General features: G+C 47.8%; 1 protein-coding gene across 2 annotated transcripts in view; it reads right to left on the minus strand.

Moving 5' to 3' along the window:
* MAP1A (microtubule associated protein 1A) overlaps positions 1-22,307 on the minus strand; it is a 66,781-nt gene that overhangs the window by 16,564 nt on the left and 27,910 nt on the right. The window contains exon 1 of one of the 2 annotated variants that reach the window (XM_056347078.1): positions 19,017-19,101. The exons of the other annotated variant lie outside the window; for it this stretch is intronic. The gene's annotated coding sequence lies outside the window, so the exon portion shown is untranslated. Of the gene's footprint in view, positions 1-19,016; positions 19,102-22,307 lie in introns of those variants that run through there. 2 annotated transcript variants of the gene reach the window in all.

Here is a 22,307-nt window from a genome sequence, read left to right on the forward strand (position 1 = left end):
GTTCTGGATCAGCACAATTTGCAACTCAACTCCAGCGTCTTCTGAAGTCCACAGTGCCAGGCATATCAAGCTGCCCGCTTGTGCCAGACAGCTGTGCCCCATAAACACTGGCACAGACCAGTTACCCCCTCCAGACAGAAGTGTCCTGTCTCATTGCAGCTACCATGGAGAGAGATTTTGGGTTGTCCAAGCCTTAGTCACCACAGGGCTTTGTGAGCCAGCTGGTGCGTGCCAACTTACCCTTCATTAGTGTGGTGCAGCAGTAATAATGAATCTCTCGTAGTTCTTAGTAATGTTTTCCCTTACAAGTGTTTTTCTTTAATCCAAATGGGCACTCCTAGAGGAAAAATGCTGCTATGGGAACCACCTAGGTGATAAAAGCGCTGGTTCTCCTGTCTCCCTCCTGTGAGAGTCACTCAGGCACTCAGACAGGGCTCTGCTCACTCTATGCATATTTAGACAAAAAAGGAAGAACCAAAGAAGAGCAAGCAAGAGCCTGGTAGTGCAAAAAAGCATTTTGTGTGCTTACCTTAGCACGAGCATTACATGGGTATTTAGCAAAATCCTGACATAATGCCTGGGTCCTACTAATTTATTAGAAAGATCAGTGGTGAGTGCCTGGCACCCTGAAAGGCGAGGCTAGAGCCATCGCTGTGTGCCCACGTCAGACGGCCCTGGGAAGCAGGATGAGGTACAGGACCTTCCTGCAGCTTTTCCCTTGACATTGCAGGCACCGCATAATTTTTTGGATTCTAGGCTTTGCAAATACCTACCTCTGGACATTACATCCACTCTGCAAGCCAGGCACGTAGAACTTAACTGTTAGAATGTATGATTTATAGGGTTTAAATCTTTCATAGGCTTTAACCCCTCATATAGACTGGAGGACCAGAGATATTCACTGAAAATTAACTTCTGTTTTTCCTCTTCCAGACAACTGCCGCTCTCTGACAATGTTGTTCTTTCCATCCTCCCTATTCCACAGCCTCCCACCCGCTCTCTTTCTAGGCAGGTATCAACCCTTCTGAAATAGCATGATCAAACCATTATTGCAAAGAGACACCAAAAGGACACAAAAAGAAAGGAGTCAGGGAAAGGCCAACGCTCAGTATAGCTTTAATCAAACTCAGTTTACTGGGATGTTGTACTCTGGCTGCCAGCAATTAAGTACAAGCCAGACAGATATGCCCAGAAGGCAACTTTCAGCCCCAAATGAGAGCAGCTCTAAGCAATCAGCAGAACTATTTATACCCTGCATCTCTGGCTGCTTTCTGAGCTTGGGTCCTTTCTGTCTATCTGAAAACAGTCCCTCCAGACTAAAACAAAACCATCACTGTGCAAAGGAAATGCCTGCACTGAGTTCAGTGGCATTTCTGCCACTCAGTGTGGGATGTGGTGTATGGATGCCAGAGGCTGGGAACCAAGCCCCTGCACAAAGAAGGAATGCTGCGAGTGAGCTCGTGGGGAGCAGTGCGGGAGGGTGGGCAGAGGAGGGGGGCCCAGGAAGCGTCCTGGGGCAGTCACTGCAGCCAAAAGAAGCAAGAACCCACTCACCCTCGGGGTAATGGTAATTGTAAAGGCATTGCTGATACCTCGGCATTGTTTAGGATCCAGCAGCGAACACAAGGAGCACCTCATTTCCTCGCTGATTGCATTGGGCAGTTTTCACACTGCTCACCCCACGCCAGGACCTCCACTCATGTGCTCCTCAGAGCACCCAGAACAGAAGTGATCTGCTCCCATTTTTTAGCAGGACTGGGACAAAGTGAAAACCATGCCATTCCCCAGGCTTCAGCTTTTTCCCACCTTCCTGCCCAGACATCCCAGACAGCCTTTTTTTGGCAGTTGTTACCACGGCATTTGGAGAACACGGCTTGGTGTGCAGACGCAACACCAGCAGCCTCTTGCTTGTGCCATGTGAGAGGAGGGCTGTTGGGCCCAGTGCAGTCACTGGTGCCCAGCTTGTGGGCATCCTTCCAGGCACCAGGTGCCAAGGTGCTGCAGGGGCAATGCCAGGCGGAGGGCTGCAGGCTGGCCAGTGCTGGGTGGGCAACGCCAGCTGTACAGGGAAGGGGGCCTGTCTGCAGGGTAACGGGATGAAAACACTGCTGCTCTTTGCCATTTCTTTGGTTCAAGCCCAAGCAGCTGAGCTGTCGCTGCTGGGACTAGTAAACAAAGCGGGGCTGGTTAGCATTCTGCTCGCAGCCTCTCGCCCCCCCGAGGGGCTGTCCCCTTCAAACTTGAGAGAAAGAGAAGGGATCAAGCCGTGGGGCCAGCAGCTGCTGGCAGATGGAAGGCAGGAGTGGTGAAGTACCGAGTCTTGTGAAGGGCTGCGAAGATGATTAAGGGACTGAAGCATTTTCATTTGAGGCGAGGTGGAGCGTGCTAAGACTGTTTATGCTGGAAAAGAGAAGGCTTGGAAGGGGGAGGGATCTTATTGATATGTATAAATACCTGATGGGAGGGAATGAAGAAGAGGAGGTCGGACTCTCTTCTCAGCAGTGCCCAGTGACAGGACACAAGAAAACACTTTTTTTACTGTGAGGGTGCGTCAAACACTGGAATAGCTTGTACAAAGAGGTTGTGGAGTCCCCATCCTTGGAGATACTCAAAACTCAGCTGGACACAGTCCTGGGAGACCTGCTCCAGCTGACCCTTCTTGAGAGGTGGGATTGGACTAGTCGATCTGAAGGGGTCTCTTCCAGCCTACAATTCGGTGATCCTGTAACTCCATGAAGCCATGCAGCCCTCCAGAGCCTTGCTTCTGACTCACTGTTGGACAGATTCCCTTTCTTCAGTTGCAGCAGTCAGTTCTCAGAAGGATACAGGAGCACAGCCACACAGACAGGCCATTTCCAGAAACACTGAGTCACTGCACACACACACGCATGCCAAAACTGTTCTTCAGCTTAATTCAGTGATGAAGCAGAGCAGCACACAAACCCCAGGCTGAACTGCAAACTGTGAGTGAGATGGCAACACGGTGACCTTAACCCGGCTTGTGAACTCCCCAGGGTGGGTACCCCAGCCCCTGCTCCCAGCCAGGCTGCCCGCAGCAGCCTCCCCCAGCCTGGGGCCAGCAGCACCCCTGCATGCGACAGAGCAGATGCTGGGCTGTGCCCAGCTGAGGGAATACCCGTCACCATCGCAAAGTCTCTTTGAGTCCAAGTGCTGATCAGTCTGAGGGGCCCTTTGCTGGCTGCCTCCTCTATACAGGCCTGCAGAAGCAGCTGTACAGACAAGTGATTTAAACTTACAGACTGGGGCACCCTTCTTCTTGCTAACAAAAATTACGTGCCACAGAAATGAGTAGAGGTGTGACTGAAAGCACACTGTTCAGGTCATTGTCAGGTATTTGTCCTTACTAGAGCCCTATCGCAGTGAAATGCATGCCTGGAGCTACCACTGCAAATGGCAAAATCCCCTAATTACATTTACCAGTATAAGGAATATCCTTCTCAGGTTCCTGAAGACTGCAGTCTTCAACTTGCCTCGAACAAACATCCGAACATCTCTCTCCGACCACACATCCCCAGATGCATTCTGAACACCGATCCCTGACGCTGCTCAGCCCTCTTAAACTATGCTCACAAGCTGCTGTGTTAAGTGGAATCTCCTCTCCCCCAGTAACTGTGGGAGTAAACATCATTAACATTGAATTTCTCATTTCATACGAATTTTCACTGTGCATATTTAGGCACATTTGGATCACTGCAGTCACCACAATGCCTGTGTGCTTCCAGAGAATGTTCCTATCCATCATGTCCCCAAAAAGCAGAAAGCCCCCAGTCTTCGCCATCAGTTTCTTAAGAGGAGTTTCTCTAGTCCCTCATAACCACCATCACCTGTCCTTCAAACTCTTCTAGTTCTGCTACGCCCATTGGGAGTAAAAGCAGAAGTATACAAGATGAAAATGAACACAGAAGATTCTTAGGATGGCATTATTGTATTTTCAGTATTATCCCCCATCCTCATTTTTTTATGTATCATAACATAACCTGACACTAGCTTTGCACCAAATAAAAGTCTTCAGTTAAGGGTACACAGTGATATCCAAATTTCACCCTGCTTTGACACTATTAATTGAGCCCTTGTAAGGAGTCTGAAAGGTTTCATTTTTCTAGTGTGCTTGATTTTGCATTTTTTGACAATGAATTTAAAGGGACATGATGATGACTGTTCAATTTAATTGCAGAAGTTCTTCATGGTCTTTTCTAGGTACAAGTAACTGAGTCATCTACAAATTTAGCCACCTCCATGTTCGTTCCAACCCCTTTCCTCACCATTACTGTATCGATCAGCTTTATATTTAGCGTGAAGTCATGAAGCCCTTGTATTTTACCTCTGGGTGCTGCACAAGCTTGACCATATATTTGTTTTCCAATTTGTTTTCTGTCTCTTAGGCAGTTTTTGACTCATGGCTTTAGTTACCGCACAAAGTGCTTGCTGCATAACATATGTAAAGATTTAATACACAAATGTACCTCATTCATGACCTCATGGAAAATTTCAGGAGCAGACAGGCATTTCTCCTTCTCCACACAGGTTGCACTACTTGCTGTTGTGCAGAATGAGCATCACCTTCATCCTGACGCACCACAGAGGGCACACATAAAACTCTTTCTACAGGGCAGCCACCTCCTGGATGGCAGTCAGCAGGAACTGGCTGCAGAGGCATTACACAAAAATCCCAGAGGTGATGAACAACAGCTTCCCCAGGCCATGCCAGAGGAACTTCCACGGCTAATACTACAGGGGCACTTCAGGGCGTACAGGCTGCAGTCATGGATCATTAGTGAGGAGGGAGGAAAAAGTCTGATTATTATTACTTTTTTTAAGAGTATGTATAGCTTACATACTAGAAAGGCTGAGGGGTGCCCTCATCGCACTCTACAGCTTCCTCAAGGGGGGCAGCAGCGGGGAGGTGCTGATCTCCTCTCTCCGGTGACCAGCAATAGGACATAAGAAAACGGAATGGAGCTGCACCAGGGGAAGCTCAGACTGGGCATTAGGGAAAGGTTCTTCACAGAGAGGGTGGTCGGTCACTGGAACAGGCTCCCCAGGGAAGTGGTCATGGCACCAAGCCTGCCAGAGTTCAAGCAGTGTCTGGACGATGTTTTTAGTTATATGGTTTCGTTTTAGCCAGACCTGCAAGGAGCAGGGAGTTGGACTTGCCTTCTAAGTTGAGATATTCTATGATTATGTGGCCCATTGAGTGTAGAATTAATTTGGTTTTGGCAGAGGACAGCAAGTGATGAGCAAAGCGACACAGATTTTGGGGTCGATGTGAATTAACCACCCAGGGCTCCCTACATGCGCACAGAGACGGAAGGCGAGAGAACGAAGGACCAGACACTGTTGTTTTAGTGACGAGCAGTCAAGCAAAAAGGACTATGCGGGGAGGTCACTCTAGGCTAAAACAAAGAACAGTGCTCTAGGTTAACTATGTGACAAACAGGATGCCCAAGAAAGAGATGATCCTAGAAGGAGACAGATGGCCGCAGAGGCAGAAAGGGAGCTCATGCTGCCAGTACAGATCCTTGCATGCCGTGCGTTTTGCCACTCTAATTGAAAGCACCTGACCCCCCCTGTAGTTGAACAATAAATTTTGGGCTGGTCCGAACAGCTGCAAAGGCTGCTGCTTGTCATTTGCTTTTAATCTTTCAGGCCATCAAACCTCAGAGATCTTGTTATTCTGTTGATCAGAATTGGAAGAACCATGGTTACTAATCACCGTGCTGAAATCAGAGACCAAGTGTCAGGGCAGTGGGACCCAGGCTCTCATCTCTGCGAAATACAATCACCCAGGCCAGAGCGCTAATGAGTCATCTCTTAAGGGAAAGACTGTGCTGAAGTCAGTCATGATACACCAAATATCAGACTGGTACGCCAAACTGTAATGAGCATGAGGGCCACAGAGGTGATTAAAGGCCTGGCACATCTCTGATAAGAGGAGGGCTGAGGGGCTGCGACTCTTTAGCCTGGAAAAGAGAAAACTCAGGGGAGGGATCTTACTGGTGTTTGTATGTATCTGATGGCAGGGCGTAAAGCTGCAAAGCTCTCAGGACCTCACCATACAAAGGGTGGAGACTGTTCATCTAACCACATGGGAACCAATCCTCTCCCCATCCAGGGAGCACTCTTGATTCCTCATTACCTCCCTCGTCCTTCCTGCACCCTTTACCTCTTTTGTCCCCAAGATTATTTGGCCTTACCAGGCCAGGTTCTACCTGTAAAGCCACAGTCTGGACATGTTATCAAGGCACACAAGCCACAGTGATTAAAAAAATGATTCTTCCTAACTTTCTGATCTCTTACCTGATATTATGAACATAACTCTTCAGGGCGGCATTTCTGAAAGGACTCTTCTTAACCAGAACCCGGCTATCGCTATGCTTCAGTACCTTTTGCTACACTTTAGTCAAGAGCTGAGCCTTGTATGACAGCGTCTTCCTGATGCTCTATTGAAAAAGTCCACCCCTGAAGACAGTCAAAACTGTGCATGAGGGTTCTCTGAGTGCATATATTTGCATAATTAACATCAGCTAGTGCAAGCTGAAAGACTGCCATTTCCCTCATTCTGCAATGACATCATAACACTGAGATAGTAACTGACTCTTTCATTCTGAGGCTGTGAAGTCTCCGACTGCAGCTCCTTCAGTGCCAATGGGAGAAAAAGGATCCAGCCCCAGATGGTGTCCATTCAGAGAAAATGAAACAACGCATTCATTCACAAACACTTTGCTGTCCCGAGTACAGCAAAGCCGCAGCTCCTTGGGGGAGAGATTATAAAGACCAGAGGGGAGGAAAGGTCCCACACAGACTTCTGAGCAGGGTCCTGCCTCTCTTGTGTGCGAATACCCCTCCTGCAATATGGACACACCGCCCCCATCTACCATGGAAGCCCTGTGCTGTTCAGGGAGGGAGAGGAGTGGATGTGCTCTGGCTGGTAGCAACATCCTACACCCAGCACCTGAAGGGGACACAGCTGCGGCAGCTCCTTCCTCCAGCACGCACGCTGAACACTGCACAGCTGGTAGGACCGGCTCCGGCTGGTGGAGATTCAGACGCTCTGCCAGCTAGTCAGATAGGCTCAGGAATTTATATAAAATAAACACAAAGATTGTTTTGGCAGGCAGTGCACAAGCCAGCAATGGCAAATTTACCATTCAGCTCCTCCCTACCTGGACTTGTGCATCTCAGAAACACCTCTCAGCTTCCCTGTACCTGGGCATCTTTGCTGTACGTCATGAGTAACAGCCCTGACCTGTCACAAGGGGTCAGAGGGGTGCATCAACCCTAGAGACGTGCTTAGGGGATTTCATAGCTGCGGGCAGAGCTGTGGGCACTCTGTGGGCAACCACAGCACCAGCAGCAGGAACTGAAAAGTGCTGCAGAGCGGCACGAGGGAAGTTTGCACACAGCCTTCCTGCTGTCTGTGTGCCCAAACCATTCAAGAGGAGAGCCCTCAAATTTAAAAAGAAACCCCTCCACTGAGGGCTGGGCTGAAGAGACTCTGAATGGCACATGGGCATTTGTGGTGGGTTCTAGAAAGGAAAAATTTTAGGCAGATTCAATTTTAAAGAAAACCGTGACTTCCGAGGGAAGCAGGCTGTGCCCACTTCTGGGAGCTTAGCCATGCAGGCGATGGCCACCGCCACGTCCCCAGTTACAGCCTGCTTCCCAGCCACATCACCCAGACACAAGGAAAGTGGCTTGGCCAGTTCCTCCCACTCCAGACAGAGGGGATGACCCACAATCTCAACTAGTTTCCACAGGCTGTAAATTAGATTCCGAAGCTGATGCAGTGCTTAAGTTGGCGGCAACAATAAATGGTTTTACTAATAAACTGTCCTTGAACAACATTTTTTTTTAATTTCAAAGCAAAATATTCAGGGCTTTAGAATACAACAGAACATCCTTTTAGAGTAAAATAATGGCTACAATTATTGCTAAAAGCAATTAAATATTTTCTCTTAAACTTGCTGTAATCCAGCAGTTATTTTTGCTTCTTTTTCTTTTCCCTAAAAACTTTGAGAAAATTCTTTTCAGAATACTCATTTATTTACGTACACAGAATCCCAGGCATCCAGTTGTTGGGGTTTTTTTTCTTTTCTTTTTTTTTTTTCCCGACAACAATGGCCGTATTGGGCTCAGCATATGTTCAGATCGAGAAGATATGACAAGGTCACTGCACTTCCTCAGTTTGAATCTCCCTGTTCTTTCTTGCCACCACCACTTTGCTCTCTGGGCTCTTGGGATTATGCTTTCATTTGTCTCGACTGTTTGAAACACCTTCCAATTTGCTATTGGCCATGCCTACCATCAACATGCTGTTTACATCCTAATCCTGGTCTGCCTTAAAAGAGTATTAAGGAAAGGGGACGAGCTTGTTTCAGCTCTCCTGGGACACGAGAGGCTCAGCTGCCGGCTGCCTCTGCTCTGGCTCCACAGGCACCAACTGGCTTAGCAGCTGCAGAGGCAGCCACCGAGGAATAAAATCTGGGCCCCAACGCTACGCCATCACTTCTGTCCTCCTCAGACAAGAGATTCTCACCTGCAGCTCCTCCTTGCAGCCTGGGTGGAAAGCTGGAAGCCTGTAACCAGTCACCATCTTCTCAGAGGATGATGAGAACCCAAAGAAAGACGGCACAGTGGCCTGCTTGTTGGCATGTACTCTCAGGGGACAGGTGACCACGGACTCCCCCCGTGCCAGCGATGGAGAGGGATTGCTCTCAGCCACTCTGGCTGAAGCTAGCTGTACCAGCTAGCACCCACCAGCACAGAGACGTGAAGAGGATCTTCACACATCTGCGTCCCGAACACCAGACTGTACAGTGACTGTCTTTGCTCCCTCCCCCAACGACTCTAAGGAATAATTAGTTAATTATGCAAGCCACGGCTATCTCAACAGGAGACACAAAGAACACCCTTGGACTGGCAGCGCCCTGCGGTTAGGGAGGTATCTCTGCTTTGGTCCAGTCCTAAATCCGTGTGCTGGTTCCAGCTCAGGAATCCCAACACAATCTCTAACAGCCCCGTGGATGCCCTTAGACTGTTTAGCAGGAGGACAGGACACTCCCACCGTACAGCTCCCTACCTTCTAACATAGCGTTGTGTCAGAGGAGCTGAGGCTTTCAGGCAAGGCAAGTGGAGAAACACCAGCGGAGGACTACAGCTGGAGCTTGGTGTGAACTGCCCAGAAGAGACCGAGAGGCGTTGGGAGGGCTAGGGGGGAGGCTGCGGCATGCACTGGTGCCTGACTGCTGGGTGCAGGCTCCTGAAGAGATGCAGCGGTCCCAGCAGTTCTGGACACATCCAGCTCTTTGTTTCTTTTCCAAAGATGAGCAGAGCAAAGGGTACAGCCAGCTCAGGAGGCGATCACAGCTGAAAGGGCTGTCCCACAGCCGCCTCTGCCCAACTTGTATTCACAACATGCAACAGTGACAGTAACCACTTACAATAAAAACATCATTAGGAAAATGCAGTAGTTTTAGCTTTCTAGTGTGATTCAACAGCTGAGACTGATGAGGAATTGGCTTCAGGCAGTGCTCTGCGGTCCACCAGCAAGTGTTCTGCCTCTCGTGGTCTGAAAAAGTCTACAGTAAAGATTTATTTCCTATACTTTCTATTTTTAGGTCTTCAAACACTCTGGAGAAATAGATAAATAAGTATCTATTTATTTATCAATGGCTAAATCTAAGATCTATCTCCTTAAAGATTTTCTTTTGTGATTTTTCTCTTAAAGAAACAGAGAATCACTGAATACTAGCAAAGAGAAAAAATATTTTTAGTAGGAATATGAAAATCAGCTGAAAATTGAGAAGCAAAGAGCTGAGTCCCTGTAAGGGAAGGCTAGGGCAGAGCTATGGGCTGCCCTGGGTAGCAATGGAAGGGAGCATACAAGTGATCACCGAACAGGTCACAGATGAAACCACATGGAACATAAAATGAGGGATTTTAAACTGCACCTAGAGAAGGGGAAGGGAGGCAATGGTGTTTGAGCAGGAAAGCGTTTTTGTATGTGGGAGTTTTTATTTTTTATGCAAGTTTCAAAATAGTCTGTGCTGATTTTTTGTATTGGGATACTGAATCACATAGTTAAAATCATGGCACCACTGAAATAAAGCCTGTGACTGTGTGACAGGAGACTTGCCTTATCTGGAGGAACTGAATAGACAGTTACAAAGGACTGGAAAACACAAAGCAGTGTGCAGAAAGACTGAAGATAAAACAAACAGCTCTATGAAGCAAAGCATCCCCTAGGGACTGCAGACCTGAAAGCACACACACATTGACTTCAGCCTGTTAACAAGGGGAAATCTCCAGGTACTGGTTTTAGCTTTCGTTAACGTCCCAGCCACAGATGGATGGGAATTTTGGGTACACATGGTATATTTACCACTATTACCCACACTCCAGTTAGACTGAGGCTAGGTAGAGGGTAGAAGAGCACCCACTCAGGAATACACCACCACATCCACTAAAACCCCCTTAAGAGTTCAAGGTTTTCCTGATGTGTGGCTGTGTGCATGGCGAAAAGGGTGACAGGCAGGTGACAGGAGGCTTGGCAGCACAGCACACAGAGGACTGAGTGGAGAAGGATGCAGCACATGCAAGAGCATTAGGTGAGCCAGAGCAGAGCCGGTGACACATTCTGTACCCCTCCCAGGGCTTTGGACAGAGAGTTTCCAACCAGAGCATCTACCCAGTTGTCTTCAGGAGGACAAACAGGACAATCAGTTGCAGACATGCTTCCAGGAAACACTGGTACAACTTAACTCAGTGTAAAAGGAGCCATCAAGTGCTAAGATCAGGATAGAAGAGAGCAGCTGATTTGGGACAGAATAGGCACTAACTTTGCAACAGCTCAGAGGCAGAGAAAAAGCCTTAAAAGCTGCAGAACTCCACAAGCAAAGAACTCGGTGTAAAAAAGGCACAGAAGGAAGACAGCATCAGCAAGAAAGCTCCAAGAAGGAGAGAAGTTTCTCAACAGGAGCAGACTCAAAGAGTGAAATTAATTAAGAATCACACTGGGCAGGCCAGAGAAAGAAAAAAACCACAGCAGCAACCAGTCTTTAGGGTCAAAAGGCTACTATCTCTGGGAGGAGCAGACAGCAACAGATTTTGAAGAAAATGGGAAAGCACAACATATTAAATACTGTCAAAAACTGTAGCATGTGTGTGAAGACCTACACAAAGCAGGAGGGGCATCCAGAACCATTGCCAAGTCTGTCAGGATGGAGAGGGCTGAGGTGTCTGAAGGTGTGTTCAGGTTTCCTTTTGTGGATCTAGCTGGAGATAGTTAATAACTTACCTCACCATACTGTTACTGCATGTCAGGAGAACTGATCATGCTTTAAGGTAAGAACAGGCTCTGCAAAATGACCGACCACCTCCTGGGGAATTGCTACAAAGCTGAACCAGCAGCAGGGCCAGAGGAGGTGAAATATTCTTTAAGGTATGGGAGGTTGTGGGCAGGAGATACCCCTCGTAACCATTTGCCTGTGTAATTCCTACCTTCCCTCCTCCCTGTGATTTTCATGTCATCTACAGCCACTTCCCCGGCAAGTTCTATTTCTATACTGTGCTAACCATAGCAACAATCTCATCGCTTCCTAATTGCACATACTGTCTCACTTTTATGCTAAAGAGCAATTTGATAGCTCAGCCATTTTAGAACTACTAACTGAAGGCACAGATGTTCAGTTTGGAAACAGCTGTATCTATTTCCAGAGGTTACTGTTCCTAACTGTTCATTAAATACCCCTCAACTGGAAGTTACACCACCACTGAGCTACATTAACGGACAAGAAGAGCACTTCCATCTAGCTTGCCAGGTGCAGAATCGGTCACGAGAGATTCTGTTCCCTTCAGCAGTTTTGCTGACTCAACCTAGCCTTGCGTCCTTTTGCTGTGAAACAGTGTATGGCATTCACGTGAACCAAGAGCACAGCTCTGCACAGGGGCGTTATCTCCAGCTGTGAGGAGCTGGAGCTGTAACTTCTTAAACATCTCCAGTTAAATTCACAAGAGAAAACCTAAACTTTAAGATACCCTCTGACCTGGTGCCCTCACTCCACCAACACCCTGGCAGACATACAGAGGTCCCTTTGGAAACAGAATTAATGTTTCATGTTTTCCTTGTCAGTGGGACTTCAGCTGTGATTTGCTGCCAGTCCCTGAACAGAGGCTCCCACAAAACTGTTCCCCTTGGCACTGAGGCAGATGCCCTGTTTCAGATTTCACAGCTGAAGACTCCTTTATGTCACCCAGTCAGACAGCTTCTGGTTTCTTAATTTTAATAAGAACATGCATCACAGGATATATGTTCTTACAACCAGAACATAGCACAGATTCAAGACAATGGCACATTTCTTCTAGTTTTGAAGTATCTGCATAATGCTGACTCTTGACTGACTTGGAGGTACAGTTCATGATTTGTCCTATTTTTCTCTCTCATTTGTTTTTTCCCCCCTGACAACTGATCAACATGAAATGTGTAAGCAAGCGGCCTGAGGCAAAGAGAGCTTGGATGTATCAAGAAAGGGATGGCTGTCACAAATAAGGAAATAATTCTGAGATTTCCTCCTGTCTGCCTAGTGAGGTGCCACATTTCTGGCAAGAGGCTCCTGTCTCTGATCCGTTTAGACTCCTCAAACCTCCTTCCTGTTCTGTACTGTTAACGGTTTCATTCTAAGTAGCTTTTCTTCCCTCTCACCTGCTTGTTTTGAAGATGACCGGCTGAATGTCATCTCCGTTTAAGATAAAGATATTAACCCAGCTGTGGACTCTGTGTGGCTGGGGTGGTAAAGCACAGAAGGACTGTATTCTGCCAGCCCTTGAGAAGAAGCAGCTGTCCTCTGCCAACATCTTTCTTTGCTGCATTTTAACTTTGCATTCTTGGGTCTAGTTGCCACTTAATAGATTCTTTACATGGTCTGGATTCCTGTGATTTGATTTACAGCTCAGAGTACAGCAACAATGAATGGGATACAGAAAGTTATTTCAAAGTGCAGAGCTTCAAGGCCTCCTGTCCCTTCCACTGGCAAATGCAGTCCTTGTCTGTTCAGCACTGAAGAGAGGGGCATTTGGGAGAAGCCAAGGAGGTTCCCAGCTGAGTAGGGACATCTTCTTCTCTCAGTGCTGGTGACAAGCCAGCTCCGCACTGCCTCTCACCAGCATCTGCACTGAGCTCACCGAGGTCTCACTTCCAAAGAGGAGCCCCTACTTCTTAACGCTACCCGGTCTAGCCAGGTCTCTTTCAGCTTGCCAATTACACAGTGGAATCGGTGACTGGACTTACTGACTTGGGAGAATAAAGAGGACTGGAAGAGCCTCAATTACAACGAATACTTTTGTCTCGGGGCCCCTCACTTGTTCAGCTCCCTTAGAGCCGTGCAAGCACAAACCCTTCCACACTCCCATGCCTCCCTCTTCCTTGACAGTTGCCTTTGCCTATGGACCAACAGCAAGAAAGAAACCTCATAACAATTAAAACTCCCATGCAAATCCAGCCACCAGGAACTGGGCCAAAACACATATTGTGTTCATATCTACTAGCCTGCACTCTGGTTCTTCAAAAAGAAGGTCAAAGCCACAGAGAACCACCCTAACCATTGTTTTTCTACCAGGGAAAGGAGTCAGATTTGTTTGAAGCCGCTTACTTCTTATATGGCCTGGGCAGTGTTTGCATTTCCGTCCAAGTACTGCAATTCACTCCTTTTAAACCATTTTAGGAAGCTTTTCAGAACATAAATCTAGTCAACCAGAAGGTAAATCACTGGCTTCTTGTCCACTTCTCCTCTAAGACAGCTATTAGCACCCTGAGTGCCTGACGACAGACTGACATTCCTCAGGCAACATCCGAAAGAGAGATAACTAATGGCCTTTTCCTTCCAGTTTTCTCCTTAATTATTTCAGAATTTGGCACTGGAGCTTAATAGAGTGGTGCAGGCAAGATGGCTAGATCCCGCTGAAATAAAGGTCAGCTACAGCAAGTGCAAAAGCAATTAACTTAATCTTTTAACTTTCAAGTCAATAAAGGAAACAAACGATCCAGACTTGCCAGTTATGCTGCCATGCTTTTTTAGCACAATCTAGTTGTAGCTCTAACACGTCATGAAAAACAGCACTAAGCTTTTATAGCCTTCATCTTTTCACTAGAAACACCCAAAAGGACTTTTCTCAGGACTACCAAAACACATGAAAAGCAGAGCTAGCAAATGCCAGCTCACCTGTGCAGCGGTACCATGCAGCTTCAGGACAAGTCTCCAGGTGAGAGCTAAAGCTATAGCTTGTGCTGCTTATGTCCTGCCAGCTGGTATTGCTATTTTATTACCATGGCCAGTATCTCAGAGGCAGGAACGGACTCTCCTTTCCAACCTTAAAACAGCTGCAAGAATTTCAGGTCAGGTATTCTATGAGCATATTCAATGACAACCACTTATTAAGCCAGTGCTGCCTAAGGCATTTAGCTGACTCCCAGGGGAGTCAGAAGAGGCTCAGCCTCTTGCTTAGGAGGGGTCTGAAACCATCTTGCTGTACCTAAGCTCTGTGATTTGTTTTCACCTTCATTTCACACTCAAGACAAGGAGATAGATTTTCACGTGTCTGACTGGCAACAACAGATGAGTCCTCCTCCTATTGCACCTTCTTCTCCAGGACCTCAAGAATTAGCACAAATTTACAACAGATTTCTTGTTTTGCAGAATGCCAGAGACACAAATACCTTACATGCCTGGTTGAACTGTGAATCCAGAGCTCTAAGGTAGGTTCTAGTAAATTGCCAGACTTCAGCGTTTCACAAGAAAGCTCATGCAAGACAATAGTATGTGCAAAGAGACACACAAGTTATTCAGTAGGACACACTGATAATAGACACGCATATTAAATCCTACACCTTCTGTGACTTACATGCCTCCTTCCACTTGAGACTCTCAACCTTCATCCTCTTAGAGGAGCTATCCAAGCCTTTACTTTCAAAAGAAAAGAAGGGTCTTGCTTTCTTTCAAAACACAGAAACTGGGATGATGATGCTTTTCAGAAAGGTGTAAGTGAATCAAAATTGCACTCCCCAGTAAAAAAAAAAAAAAAAAATCCAACCCAATATTATTCTATACATTTGACAGATTGATCCAGCAAGACTTAAAGGCCTGTCTTGGGAGAACTAAGAACCTGCTAGCCGAGGACACCAATGCTCAAATTCATCTATGAATAAAGGCTCAGAAGGACAGAGAGTTCCTGAAGAGCCGGATACACAACTAATTGTTCCATTAGTACTCCAGTAGCTTTTGAGATCCTGGAGACAAAGGTGTGAAAGGAGAACTGATCTGTAGTCACCAGTCAGCATGTGTAGAAATTTATCTCCATTTCTTTAGCGTGAAGCGAAGATAAAAACAAGACACAGAGTTTAAGCACAGCAAGGCATGGAATTAACAAAGGCTGCTTTTTGTGTCCACCCTGCACTGTCGCGCTGCAATAATCCCAGCTCCCTCCATGTTCCCTGCAGTCCCCTACAACATCCTCAGCCCCTCTCATGAGTCACAACCACCAACTGGTGAAGTGGCAGCATGCCTGGAGACAGAAGTGCACTGTCTGATGGCCTGTGCCTAAGTGGTGAGTGCCCCGATGGCAGCCCAAACAGAATGCATACTGTCCCTGCGAAGGCACCTATTGGGATCACTCCCCTCTGCTGCCCCACCAGTTTTCAGAAAACTGGTAGAAATTTGTTACTTTTAATGCTTTAGCAGAAGGGAAAGCATTACTCCAAACGCAAAGCCTATGTATTTGTAAGAGGAATCGATACTACTCAACCAAGTACTTCTAAGGAGATGAAGAAAAAACTAATATAGAAAAGTTAGAACCAAAGTAGCTCAATACTTTCTTTAGTCTTTCCTTATCAACAGCTACAAGGCTGATGCTGGAGTCCAGAAAGACGTGGTCTTGTAGCTAATTCTGGATTTTTGAGCAAAAAAGAAAAACAAATCCTCTTTTCCACCCCAGTAAATTCCCCCCAGAGTAATTTCTAAGCATTCATTTACATATAACACTGTCTGTCCTCCCACACACAGTTACTGGGCTGATGGCTAGCCTTTAGCACCTCCCTTTCTTCCCCAGGTGCTTCTGCCTAACGAACACTTTGCAGGCTAGTGGATACACCCTTCATTTTCAGCTAGTTGCTGCTGTCCGGTCCCTGTATGCTAACCAGACAACCTCGTCGTCTTTGGTCCCCCATAGCATTTCTTTTCAAGTCTCTCTTCTCTACCCATCAATTAGTAGTGGCAACCCTGTGACAATGCACCTAGCACACTTGGCTGTGCTAGCCAAGTGGCCAGAAGTAGCACCCGCTAGGATCTCTCTACTCAGACAACTACCCCAAAGATAAATTGCTGAATCCTTATTTGGCTCTCAGTTTCTTCTTCCTTTGTGAGATGCAGCCATCCCAGGAGTTACTTAGGATGGTCTGTGTATGAACACGTACAAAGAGTGCAAGACCATAGAAGCTCTTGCTGAGGAACCCATCTTCCACCCCTACTCTGGTGTCCAGCCGTGCTCCTTTGAATGAGACCCTGCACCTCCTGTTCATGTACACACGGTTTCCTCGCTTTCACCAGAGAGAGCCTGTGCTCACCACACTCCTGTGCTCAAGTCCATCATCCATTTACCCCCGCATTTGCTGAGGACATGACTCAGGTATGCCAACAACACAGACATGAGGAAGAGTGGCAAAAAGGCATGACAAGACTTGGATTGTTTTGTCAGGAAAGAAACCGCTGCAAAGCTACACATCTCTCTGCCTGTTGAATGTGAGGAGGGCAGAGGATCTGACAACCTGGCCTTGTCAGATTGCAGGAAAGGAAAGGAGGAGAGGAAAACCCACCGATTCCCAGCCTGTGTACAATAGCTACTTGCTGGAGAAAGTATAAGGACAGACATGCAGTCTGGATGCCACCAACCAGTACGGAGCCATCAAGGAGATAAGGAGGGTACTGACCTTATACAGCAAAAGGCCCCTGCCCCATCAGAAGAAAAAGGAATTCCTGTCATTCTGGAACAGTGCCCACGCTGCAGGGCTTTTCACAGTGGAACCAGAGCTACTTGGAATAGAAACAGCCTCGTCTCTGAGATCAGAGAGTTTAAACCAGAGCTTGTTTTTTCTGCAGTCATAAGCCAGCAGGCACCAGCTGCAGAATTTGCCGCAGTGTGTGTGTGTGTGCGCGTGTGTTTCTGCGTGTGTGAGTGTGCAGCAGCCACGCTCCTCCCCTCCAAGCTCACTGTGTGATAAACGTGTCCAGCTCCCTCCTTTTTCCCCTCCCTACATCACTGACAGTCCCAGTCTGATCGCTGTCAGCCCACTCTCTTCTCTATTAAGAAAGCTTTTGTTGGCATCACCGCTGACTTCTTTTCATTGCTCCCTCCCTGGTCAATGAGGTTTGCCTCTTTTCCTTCTCCCTCTTGCCCAAAACAGCAGCATCTGAGAGATATTCATGTTCACATACCCTGGTCTGTGCACTGTGCCAGACCCTGCTACAGCCCCTCTAGCTCTGGACCCTGGAGATAAAAGGCTCTCTTTTGAAATCCTTCAACACATTTTAGCATTAGCATACAGATGATTTAACACTTTTAACAAGGTGTTTGCTGGTGGCAACACTGAAGGATGTCAAAGATACCCTGTGAAAAGAGAATCCTGTGTGTCTGTGGACTGCAAAGGTGTCACCACCACACAGTACTACCGGTGATGCAGGAGACCTAATGATAAAGGGAGAAGCTGGCCCTTTGCACCTCTGTGCTACACAGGAAACATAGCAGGGTAAGGGATGACAAAGGACTACTGCTAGGAACAGGAAAGAGCTTTGCTGTTCTCATTTCCAAAGCACAAAACCCCTCCCTATAGCCTACTAGATGAAAATCAGCTCCAAGCCTGGCTGCATCTTCTCTTCTCCGCTGCCCTAGAAAGGCTGCATCACTCACATTTTACAAGAACCTTCCCTTTTTTCCTCCCCCACTAACTGGACGCATTTGGATGCTTTTTGGCTTCCTGTAGTGAAATACTGTAGCGTTGAGCAGCTCAAAGCCAGACTTCAGCTACTTCAAGACCGCTCGTGTGTGGGTGTGCAGCACCAAAGGAAAGAGAGGTTGGAAAAGGGGCCCTGTACCTCTCTGCCATCTCATCATCAGCATGACAGTCCACCTTAACAACCCTCCCCCCTCCTGACTGGCATTAGCCTCATTCCAGCATCAGCACGGTGCTGAACAGTGATACAGACATTAATACTGGCTTTCACCAAGCCCTGCCCGAAAGGAGCATCTGTGAGATGCCTTGTGCCACCTCCTCCCTTCCCCAGTAGCACCCCATCTTCAGGAAAGACCACACTGGGATAAATCATAATGCTGCAGGACTCCTTAAGTCCTTGACAGGCATAATATCTTCTCCAGATTCTTCTCTAGACCCATCTTCATACTTCCTTCTCTGCGTTTGAGCTAATGACACAAGTGCAGTAAACAGCTGAGCAGCTGGGGAATTCGGCTTCTGCTCCTATACTCAGGGCTCAAGCAGCTGAGAAGGGGCGAGGTCCTCAGATCATTTTTTTTTAAAAAAAAGTCACCTCCATCTGCAGCCACTGTTCCCTCTCGTTACTAGTCCTTTCCCCCTCAGCCACCAGTCGGTTGCCCACCCACCCCCGCCCTCCGGCTCAAGTTCCAAGGAAAGAAAAACGCATCTCCACAAAGATTTCCTCGCCCGCTGCTCTGCAAGGGCAGCGCAGGGCCAGCAGCTCACGCCCGGGGACCAGGCGGAGGACAGGAGCCGGTACCTGCACCTACAGCCCACCCCCCCAGGGCCACCACCTCTCTTCCTAGCAGCCAAGGGCATCAGAGCAAGAACAAAGCCGGTGCTGGCTCACTGCTGCACCCCCCCTCCCCGAGCAGCATCGCTCCTGCCCGCTCCCAAGCCCCCCAGCCCCGCTGGCAGCCGCGGCGGGGGGTGGCAGGGTGGGAAGGGGCCGCGCACGTACCATCCCGTCCCGCGGCGAGCGGCCCATGGAGCAGCAGCAGCCGTGCGGGGCCCGAGGAGCCGCAGACGCGCCGGCACAGCCCGGGCTGCGGGAGCAGCTGCGGTGTCAGCGCGGGCGGGGGGCGGAGCTGCGCCCCCCCCCCCCCCCCCCCCCGGCACCGGCCGCAGCGAGCCCGGCCGCCTTAACCCTCTGCGGGCTGCGGGCTCCGCGGCGGCTGCGGGGGAGCGCAGTCCCACCGGACTGCCGGGGTTCTGGCCAGCGCTCCAAAATCCCCGAAACTGCACCAAGTCCCGCAAACGTGCGGGTTCCCACCCTACCCGCACGGGTTTTTCCTGCAGTCAGGCTACTCCTCATGGGAGCACCCCAAAGGGGCACACCCCCCATCTCTTCGGAGGGGGGCTTCGGCATGAATCACTTCAGCCGGAGCCTCATGCTGGGGTCCCACTGCAGAGCAGCTCCCCCAGTTCAATAAGGGGCCAGGACACAGGCACGGCATCGCAGCCACTGGTGTACGGTGGCTGGCGAACTGAGCTGTGTCATGGGTGACCTCGGATCCCACCGAACCCACAACTGAACTGGAATGAGCGGTGCAAGAACACCGGCAGCCTGACCTCCGGACACCTGTTTCCAGCACTGTTTTCAGATAAAGGTTTAAATCACTTTCTAAGAACCTCGCAATTTGCTTCATAACCAGCACGGATGCCTGGCTCGTTTGACCTCCATAGCACCCAACAGAGAAGCACGCTTCCTCGCTCTGCTGGGCTTAGGCCTATCAGTCTGATATTGGAACAGATTTACTCCAAGGCAAGCCAATCACCAGAAGTGACCTTTTTTCACAGCAAGTGCTGAAACTGCTACCGGTGCCCTAGGCCTTATACAAGATCCTGTCTTACTTTTAGATTACAAATTAACTGGGGAAGCTGGAGATGTCCTGCCTACAAAGACTACAGCAAGTCTCCCTCTCAGTGATCTTCCAAGGGCTGTCAGAGACAATAGCACGTTCAGGAATAAAATCACAAAATATTGATGAGTTTAAAAAAAATAACTAGAATCTTTTCTTCCGTAGTTTTTAGGTGTTGCCAATCAGTGGCAAGTATCTGTGAACCTCAGGCAAAACTAATGTTTGGGAATCAAAATTCTTAGATTTTCATATGTTTCTAACAATGAACACATCCTCATCTTAATGCCCTATTTAAAAAGACCAAAGATTAAAAACCTCACAAGGGACGCACAATTGAAAAAGATAGTTCCATGCTATGGGAGCTGCTGAACTGCTCCATTACACCTGTCACATCCCAGTCTTCCTGCTTGCCAGTTCCAATGCACAGGCAGTAACACCAGCTGCTTGATGATGCCAGTTAGTCTGCTGCGGTGGCTGGGAACCACTCCCAGTGGGCTGGAGCCTCGGTGGTGAGTACTGCAAGAGAACAGAGCCTTCTGGATGCTGCTTTCACCTCTGACACAAAAGTCACTGCAGCGAGCAGTTCTGTAGATCTGTGCCCAACCCCTCACTTGACAGTCAAACCAGACAGCTAACAGATGGTAAGGGACACAGTTCCCTTCCAGTCACCAGAATCATCAGTTCAGCATAACCTCGCAGCCACAGGAATACAGCAACAACTGCCATGAAGTGATCGAGCGCTTCTTTTTAACACACACCTTTGGACTGTTAGATCCTGGGACGAAGTGTTGGAAAGTTCTCTGAAAGAACTGCAGCAAGGCACGCCGGCCTGCCAGCGACCCAGAGGGCAGCAGGTTCTGGTCACCAACATAAACACAGACAGGTAATCGTCAACACTTTCAAGCATGATTCTCAACTGAAATACTTAAAAGGGTTTCATCTTTGGAAAGAAAATGAGGGTTCAGTCTGAAGCCAGCTTTTTTGGGTGAAAAAGCCTTGGTTCTGAAGAGGAGTACAAGTTCCTGCTGTCTGAACAAGAGCAGAGAGCTGATGAACTCAGCAGAGAACCCAGTAAAGCTGACCCTTTTTCTGTTTTGGTGGAAAGCGAAAAGGTTTTTTTTGAAATGTGTACTACATAATATGGAATGAGAATCTAGGGATTTACATTTATTTAATTCAGAAACTAATGGATCAAGTCTACTGGAAACTACAAAGACTACCTCAAAGTAAAAATTCCTTTGGGTTTATGTCAGGGCTGGAATTACAATGAAGAACAGTTCTATATATGCTGAAGAAGGGGCCACAGCTGAATGGCTGCAGCCACCCATTGATCTTAACACTCAGTTCAGTGTCTACTGAGCACTTACATGTGACTTCAGCAAAGTCTTGTCATCATGGAATTCACAGACATGGATTCTTGACAGTAGCCAGGGCTGTGAAACAAGTGATCAGTGATGTGGAGAAGCAAGCCACTGCACATACTGGAAGTGTCCCATCTTTGGCTGCAGGAGGGCTCAGCTCCCCAACCCTGCACTCAGTCACGGGGAACAGAATTCCAGCTTTCACTTCTATGAAATGTTTGCCTCAAAGAACAGAAGCAAGCCTGCTTGCTGGTCCCAGGCTCTTTCATGCTGCTGCTTCTTGGTGCTGTTGTAATTAGTTCTGCTAGTTGTAAGGTAACGATCAATCATTTCGGTCAATTTGGTATGATAGTTTTAATTAAAACTGTTTGGACAGCAGTCAGAACACAGCCCACCATACCTCCTTGTATTCTTTATCCGTGCCTGTAAAGAGTGGAGATGATGCAGAAAAGCCCATTCCATAGTGTATCTGTGCATCCCTGCTCCCTCATCTGATAAAGTTTAGCCTCAAAATCCTTCTCATGACCCTTAATCCTCCAGAACTGTAGAATGGGAACACTGGATCAGGCCATGAGTCCACCTAGCCCACAGCCACGAGTGGACAGTTAGAGAAAGAGCACAGAATACAGGACAGACTGATTTACTCCCAATTACACCTCTCGGCTCCTGGCAGATGCCCTCACTGACCAACAAAGGTTGTTTCTGCATCTTTGTGTAGAAATTTCATGAGCTTCTCTATTGCCTTCTGAAGCTACATAGACTTTTGAACTCTGTGGCAATTGTTTAGTGATAAATCACATGTAAAGATTACTTCCTTTTGTATATTTGGGTTGTAGCTTCTGCTTAGTGATTTCATTTGATACCCCCTAATTCTTAGGTTATGAGAGAGAAAAAAAAAAGAATAATTTCCCATTAACCTTCACTAGATGTTTTGTATTCTTGGATCTGTCACACTCTCTTCCACTGCCCTTTCTATAATGTGAGAACTGCTAGGTTTGTGGGGTTTTTTATTTGGTTGGTTGGTTGGTT

The sequence above is a fragment of the Falco biarmicus genome, chromosome 7 (genome assembly GCF_023638135.1).
Source record: "Falco biarmicus isolate bFalBia1 chromosome 7, bFalBia1.pri, whole genome shotgun sequence".
In the NCBI taxonomy this organism is placed as follows: domain Eukaryota; kingdom Metazoa; phylum Chordata; class Aves; order Falconiformes; family Falconidae; genus Falco; species Falco biarmicus.